The sequence below is a fragment of the Pogona vitticeps genome, chromosome 5, assembly GCF_051106095.1.
Source record: "Pogona vitticeps strain Pit_001003342236 chromosome 5, PviZW2.1, whole genome shotgun sequence".
Lineage (NCBI taxonomy): Eukaryota > Metazoa > Chordata > Lepidosauria > Squamata > Agamidae > Pogona > Pogona vitticeps.
In genome coordinates, this window is record NC_135787.1 from 49,969,382 (window position 1) to 49,976,201 (window position 6,820).

The 6,820-nt window shown below is 40.7% G+C and overlaps 1 non-coding gene across 1 annotated transcript; it reads left to right on the plus strand.

The window, feature by feature from the left end:
- The first annotated feature begins 3,286 nt into the window (after positions 1–3,286).
- Positions 3,287–3,450, plus strand: LOC140707950 (U1 spliceosomal RNA). The gene has a single exon (XR_012088079.1). It is a non-coding gene; the product is annotated as a U1 spliceosomal RNA (small nuclear RNA).
- Positions 3,451–6,820: the final 3,370 nt, after the last annotated feature.

A 6,820-nucleotide genomic window follows, 5' to 3' on the forward strand; every position in this document is an offset into this window, starting at 1 on the left:
ATCTCCTCCTGTTGCAGCTCTGTGTGGTAAAAAAAAGAAAAAGGGAGAGACTTGCTCCAGAGGGTTTCCTAGCCATCTCTACAAAGTTTTCAGGATATATAAGGAACTGTCGAGGGTGGTTGAGAGGCTGTTAAGTATGGTTGAAACAATGGGATCCAGGAAAAATACATTACTGGATCCTGGCCAACATTTGTTTCAGTCTTCTGCAATCCTGCGTCAGAGACATCATTCATGAACAGCTGAGTTTGGTGGAAATGCATTGTTTATTTTGCCCCAAGCCTTTTCCCACTAGCTGCAGATAGAAGGCAATTTAGAACAACTGCTGCGTGTAAAAAGAAAATCAAAACCACAGGGCATATTTTGTAGGGCCAGACATCTCTGCTAATATAATGGATGTGCAATTCTACATGAAAAGAAAAAGACAGTTGGGTGGGAAGCACTGGTGACTCCATAGCTGCTGGTAATCCTAGATCACAGCAGATATTAACAATAAAACAAGGTGAAAACATTTGTGCGGTATCTGTGCATGAATGGCCGCTGGAAATTCTCCATGTTAATTCTCTGCAGAGAAATGGGGGGGAGCAATTCCTCTGAATTTCTCTAGAGGTAGGAGAAATTCTCCAAGATTTTCTCAAAAGGCAGGATTCATTGTTAGCAGTAGTGGTAACTAATAATGTTCCTTTCCCCCAATTAAACATTTAAGTTTTTTGCACTGCCTCTGCAAGCAGGAACAAACAAGAGTTCAATTAGCAGCTTAGGTACCAGGTACCCTAAAATACTCCCTATCTTATGTCTAGTGGTATTTTTTCCAATAAAAAGGTGATGCAGGTACAGTGCCATAATTTTTTTTTCAAATTTCTCATGAAAGAGGCTTCCCCCTCCCTCCCTCCTTCCCTCTCTCTCATGTTTTTTTTTTTTGGGGGGGGGGGAGGGATGGTTTTCATTCTTAAAGGTATTCAGAATTTATCTGTATGTTTTTAAATTTACCAGGTAGTAAAATGGGCTTTTTTCTTTCTTTCTTTCAGTGACAGAAATATCAGTGGCCTTTCAATCATTTTGCAGCTTCCCTAGCTGCCCACGTTATTGGAAAAAACCCCATGGACAGAGTTATGGTATCTTTCCTGGGACTTTGACTGAAGTGTGGGGAGCTGGGGACATTCCTAACTATCTCCATGAGAACTGTATAATGAAAGATGATACATGCACATATGCATCTCATTCACCTCATGAGCACATGGTAAAGCACAAAAATCCAGACCCCTACCCATGAGTATTTCTCCAAAAATAATTCTGCTTTGGATAGATCAGTAGTTTAGGTATCTGTTTGTAGAGCCACAGGTTGGGAGTTCAATTCTTCACTCTGCCTTCTCTGGGTACAGCCAGCTTGTGTGACCTTGGACAAGCTGCAGAGTCCCAGGGTACCCCAGAAGAAGGAATGTTAAATCACTTCTAAGTATTATCTACTCAGGATTTCCATAAGTTAGAATTGCACATATCAGATCTTTGATGGGCATAGAGCACTCTCTCATCTGTAAAGGCCTGCCGGTCCATTCAATCCAGGATACAACACCACCCATGCCAAGGGTGAACTGATCCCACACAAGATCTCTATATGTGTAACAGAGTGCACACAATGTTGTGTTTTGAATCTTTGGCTGTAGCTTTGTCCACACGTCTGCATTCTGAAATCCACAGGTCTTCAATGTGCACATAATGAATGCAGGAATGGAACTCAAAGGAAAGATAATACATATCTTAATCCATGTTTGGTTGTTTATGCCTGCAGGTAAAGTATTAACTTCAATACATGACAGCTTTTATTGCCCTACATAATAAATAGTAGACATATACTGCAAATTATTACATGAACTCCAATCAAGCAGTCTGCAAAATATTCATTACTATGAAGCGTGCACTTTTCTCAAGGTACCATAACTGAAAGTGTGAGAAGCATGCAAAGAGTGTGGTTCCTCAGATTGTAGCAAATCACGGTGCAATTAAAAACAGGCATCTTGAGCAGCCAAATATTCTCTGGAGAAGTGTGGACATTTTACATGTCATTTGTCACAAGCATCATGGAAGGCCACTGATATTTTGTCATTTTTGTTCTGTAACGTTATCATACATCCCAAATAAAAAAATTTTCAAGCACGTATTCATTTTTATTGGAAACATTATGTGGCTATAATACAAATTAAGTCATGTTTCAGTCACTTTATCTTCATGAATGTTGCAACAAACAATGCTGTAAAATGCTATTAACTTATATTGGGCACAATCCTATTGGGATTGCACTCCAAAGTACATAAAACTCCATAAGTTGCAGTGGTGAACTGTAGTTAATAAACAAGGTCTCTGCCAGACAACTAGGGACAGAAGCAGTTCTTTGTTAATTAGCTGCAATTTGCCATTGTGACTTATGCAATTTCACTTACTCGAGTATAAAAGCACAATAGAATTCTGGCCAATGGCAATCATCTATAAATATTTGAAGTATTTTCTTTTTTATTATTCATATTACAAATTCAACATATAAAATGAAACAATTTTATAACAATAGTACGAACATTAATGTAGGCACAACATATATGTGGAGTAACGTGTATAGTTTTAAGAAACAAAATGCTGAACTATTATTGGCATGGGGGATTCATATACAGTGGTGCCTTGCAAGATGATTGCCTCGTGGGACGATTAATCCACAAGACGATGGGTTTTTGCAATCGCTGTGGTGCATCGCAAGATGATGTTTTCTATGGACGATTTTCATAAGACGATGTTTTGGTCTATGCTTTGCAAGATGGGATTTTTTTAGACTGATGCTTCACAATATGGTTTTCCCCCCATTGGAACGCATTAATTATATAATACCCCCCTTTTTATCCCAGAAAAGTGGGGGGGGGGAGTATATGCTGCTGGCTTTCCAGGATCTGCCTCCTGGAAAGCCAGCAGGGCCATGGCTACAAATTTAAATGGTAGAGGATGGTGAAAACAGCCAAGGACCAAAGGTTAAAGAGATTCTAAAAACACCAGGGAAAGCACAAATGCAATCCCCCATTACCACAAATTATGCAGTTGAATACTTGTGCACTAGAGGATTGTGCGAGGAACACCCAGCCCCTGATGGGGGTCCCTTGGGGCACCCCAAAACACTGAGGAGCTCTCTTAGCCTCTGGCGGGACTGGGGCTGTACAGCCCTGTTCTGAGCAGGAGGTGTAGCCAGGGGGTCACCATGCCTTGGGGGGGCAGGGCACAGAAGGGGGTAGGAGGTGCAAGGGCCACTCCAGCTCATACCTTGCAGGGGAAATACCATGGTCATGAAATTGGTTTTCCCAGGGTGAGGCTCATTCATTGCACTTCAGGTGTGCTGATCCCTGTGATTTCCCCAAATGTGGGGAACTCAACTGCATAATTTGTGGTAATGGGGGATTGCATTTGTGCTTTTCCTGGTCTTTCTAGAATCCTTTTGATCTCTTTCCCTCTCATCAGGACCTATTGCAAAGGCAGCAAGTCTTGATGATGTCTTGTATTACATTCTCCCTCTTTTTCTCCCCAGTGGCAAAGGATCAGGGCAAAAGGAGTCCCCATGATCAGGAGCCAGGAGGCTGCTTTGACTCCTTTCACCCTCTTTCTTTGCTGCTGGAGAGAGAAAGAGGGGAAAGGCTGTCTGAGATACACTGCATTTCCAAAGGCAGTGCAGGTGAGAGGATTGCTTTTCCCCAATATGGTAGATTTCAATGCATTCCTATGGGGAACTGCATTTTGCAAGACAATGTTTTCTATGGATGATTTTTGCAAGACAGTGATTTTTCCCCCATTAGAGTGCATTAACTAGATTTCAGTGCATTCCTATGGGGAACTACGTTTCGCAAGATGATGTTTTCGCGAGACAGCAATTTCCGCGGAACAAATTAAAACCGTCTTGTGAGGCACCACTGTATTTCATTTTGGGACATGTCATCCCTGGCCAGACAGCCTGGTGCCACTCTAACAATTCTCATGGCAAAGCTGAGGTGGACCCAGAGATAACTTTGTGTACTACTGATTGTCAGTTAGGCAGCTGACCATGAAGCTCTGAGTTTCTGGGAGCTCTCTGGGAGTAGATGATTATAGGAGCCACGCTCTGGGCATCTCAGCTGGTGGTTTCACTTTTCAGAACATGGCCAAAGAGCCCGAAAAACCCACAACAACCATTTTGGAAATAGGCTTACTTTTTCCTCTGGTAGCTGGTGCTGTCAGCCCACTTTAGTATTCCCCATGATTCCTTGCCCTTTCCTCTTTTCTAGGGCTAGTTTACTCAGTTCACTCCCTTATTCAGACTACCAGTGGCCATTTTATTTCTTCTTCAGTATCCCAATGCAAATTCTGCTTTTGAATAGCACATGAAAAATTTATTGATAATCTGAAAGCAAGTTCAGTTACACAATACCACCACTATGGTGGACAACCTTCTTAGTTTGCTGTAGGAGAAAGAAGAAGTCTTGCAGCACTTGAAAGACCAACCATTTTCATTTGACATAAAAAGCATGGCATGTTGCCTCAGGAGAGAGATGAGATTTTGATTCATTTCCGAGTGGCAGTGGTGTATATGAAATGCAGTAGAAATGCAAAGTATAGCAGCATGACAGGGATCCTAACAATGATAATTAAGAAACTCTGAATGGTCATGTTAGGTAGACAAGGAAATTTACACATGTATGGTGAAGGGCAGTCTTTGAGCTACTTAAAAGGGTACTGCTGAGGGCCTGGAGGCCATTTTTGGTCTCATTGATGTCCCATATCCCATCTCATTGGGTCTAAAAAAAAGTAAAACACAAAATTGTAAATTGCATCTTTAGAACCTTCAGGCTGTGTGTGGGTGTGGGTGTGGGGGACAATCTGAATGCCAAGCATGTAAACATGCACACACAACCCAACTCATTTTCCAGAAGTACTGTGAGTGCAGAATTTGAACTTGACATGGCTTTTGGCATATATTACTTCTCCCAATCCAAGTGTAACTGTGTACAGATAAACTAAGGAATAAGGGAGAGATCTCCCCTGGGGGAATTTAACAGCTCTACATTTTGTTCAGTGAAAAGGCTGAAAGTTCTCATAGAAGAACTTCAGACTGAATACACAGAGATACCCATCACAATTTTTTTTGCAGGAATGGAGGATGTTCTGAAGAGTGCCTGCTTCCATATATCCTGTTTGTAATTTCAGCTCTTTAATGAAGATATGGCTGTTGCACTTCTCATCACCCAAAGAGGTTGTGCTTGTGGATACCTGTGCCATAGCTTCTTCTTCTGTCGCAGCTGACATGACAGCTGTGGAACTCCCTTACTAGGGAAATGAAGCTTGCTCCATCCTTACTACATTTTCTACATGCAGTCATTCTGTGAGGTGTTTAGCTCTTAGAATTAATTCTTGTTTGTTACTTAATAGAGCGTTTTGTTTCAGTTGTATGTGTATAATATTTGGAGTGTAGGAATTAGGCAATGTATACACACAATAAATAAATACATAAATACATAAATGGTAGTGAAGATGATGCCCCTCTTGCCAGCTGTCAACCATCACACTGAACAGCACATCAGGCTTATGAATTTTATCCCCATCCTATCCCTGCACATTCTTGAAATCTCCTCATGTTTGAAGGCTGCAAAAGCAGCCATGAAATTGAGTGAGGAGGAGATTTTGGAGGGCAGCCCTACCTCATAAATGCTCACTGTTTAGGAAATGTGCCCCAACGACACTCAAGAGACTCAGCAGAAAATGCTGGCTCCCTGCTATGTATGTAAATTACACATTTTCTACAACAGAGAATAACTTCCATGTTTGATGAAATAATACATGAATTGGCCCAAACGTTCAAAGTAATCATCATGAAACATGGCCCATAAATCAGTTACAAGACATAGATATCATTTATTACTTTGAAAGCAAAGGGTGAAATAGTTATAAGTATTTAATGAACTGTTCTGGGGGAGGGGGGGACTCAAAAGTAACTCCAATCAAATTGACTGCCTAAGGCCTGCCAGTTCTGAAAACTTATGCCCAATTCTTCAAGAGAATCATGAGAAAACATAATGAGAAAATACATTGTTGGCCAGCCACACTTTCTTTACTAGCTAGGATACCAAGAATATTGACAAATGATTACATCTTGTGTTATCAACCTCAAACCCCAAAGCTAGAATTGATCAGCTTCAGTATGATAACAGTTTTAGAAACTGTCACCCCCATGGAGTTCTCAGAGAAATTGATTAGAATGAAAGCAAGAACATCAAATTATTGTAAACATTCTATTGACAGATAGGGGATGTAGAATATAGTCTTATAGAAAGGAAGAGATGCCCATGAGGATGATTGATGCCATGAAATCAGATTGTTTATTGGGATATAGCTTTGGAAGCGCTTTTCTTTTAGTCTTTTTTATCATTATGACCCCAATCATGGTACTGCAGACATCAATAAGCAGTTGCCAGTACAAAGATCTATTCAAACAAACACTATTAAAATATCTTTCACTACTAATCCAGGATGCCTGTAGTGTGGAAAATAAAAATGCTACTTATTGAGTAGGACTAGGGAATGATTAATCAGTCTGTTCTTGGTCCGTGATGTTTTAGTCAGAACGAATATTAAATCAGAAGAAGCTAGGCTAAATCCATGGACAATAAAAACAACATGCCTTGCCAAATGGATGACTGTTGAAGGGTGTGCCACACTCTCACTGGACCATTTGGAAGTCATTCAATAGACTTTTAAGTGAAGGAGATGAAAGAATAGTCAAGTAAAAGGGGGCTACTTGGATACAGGACACATTCAATGTGAC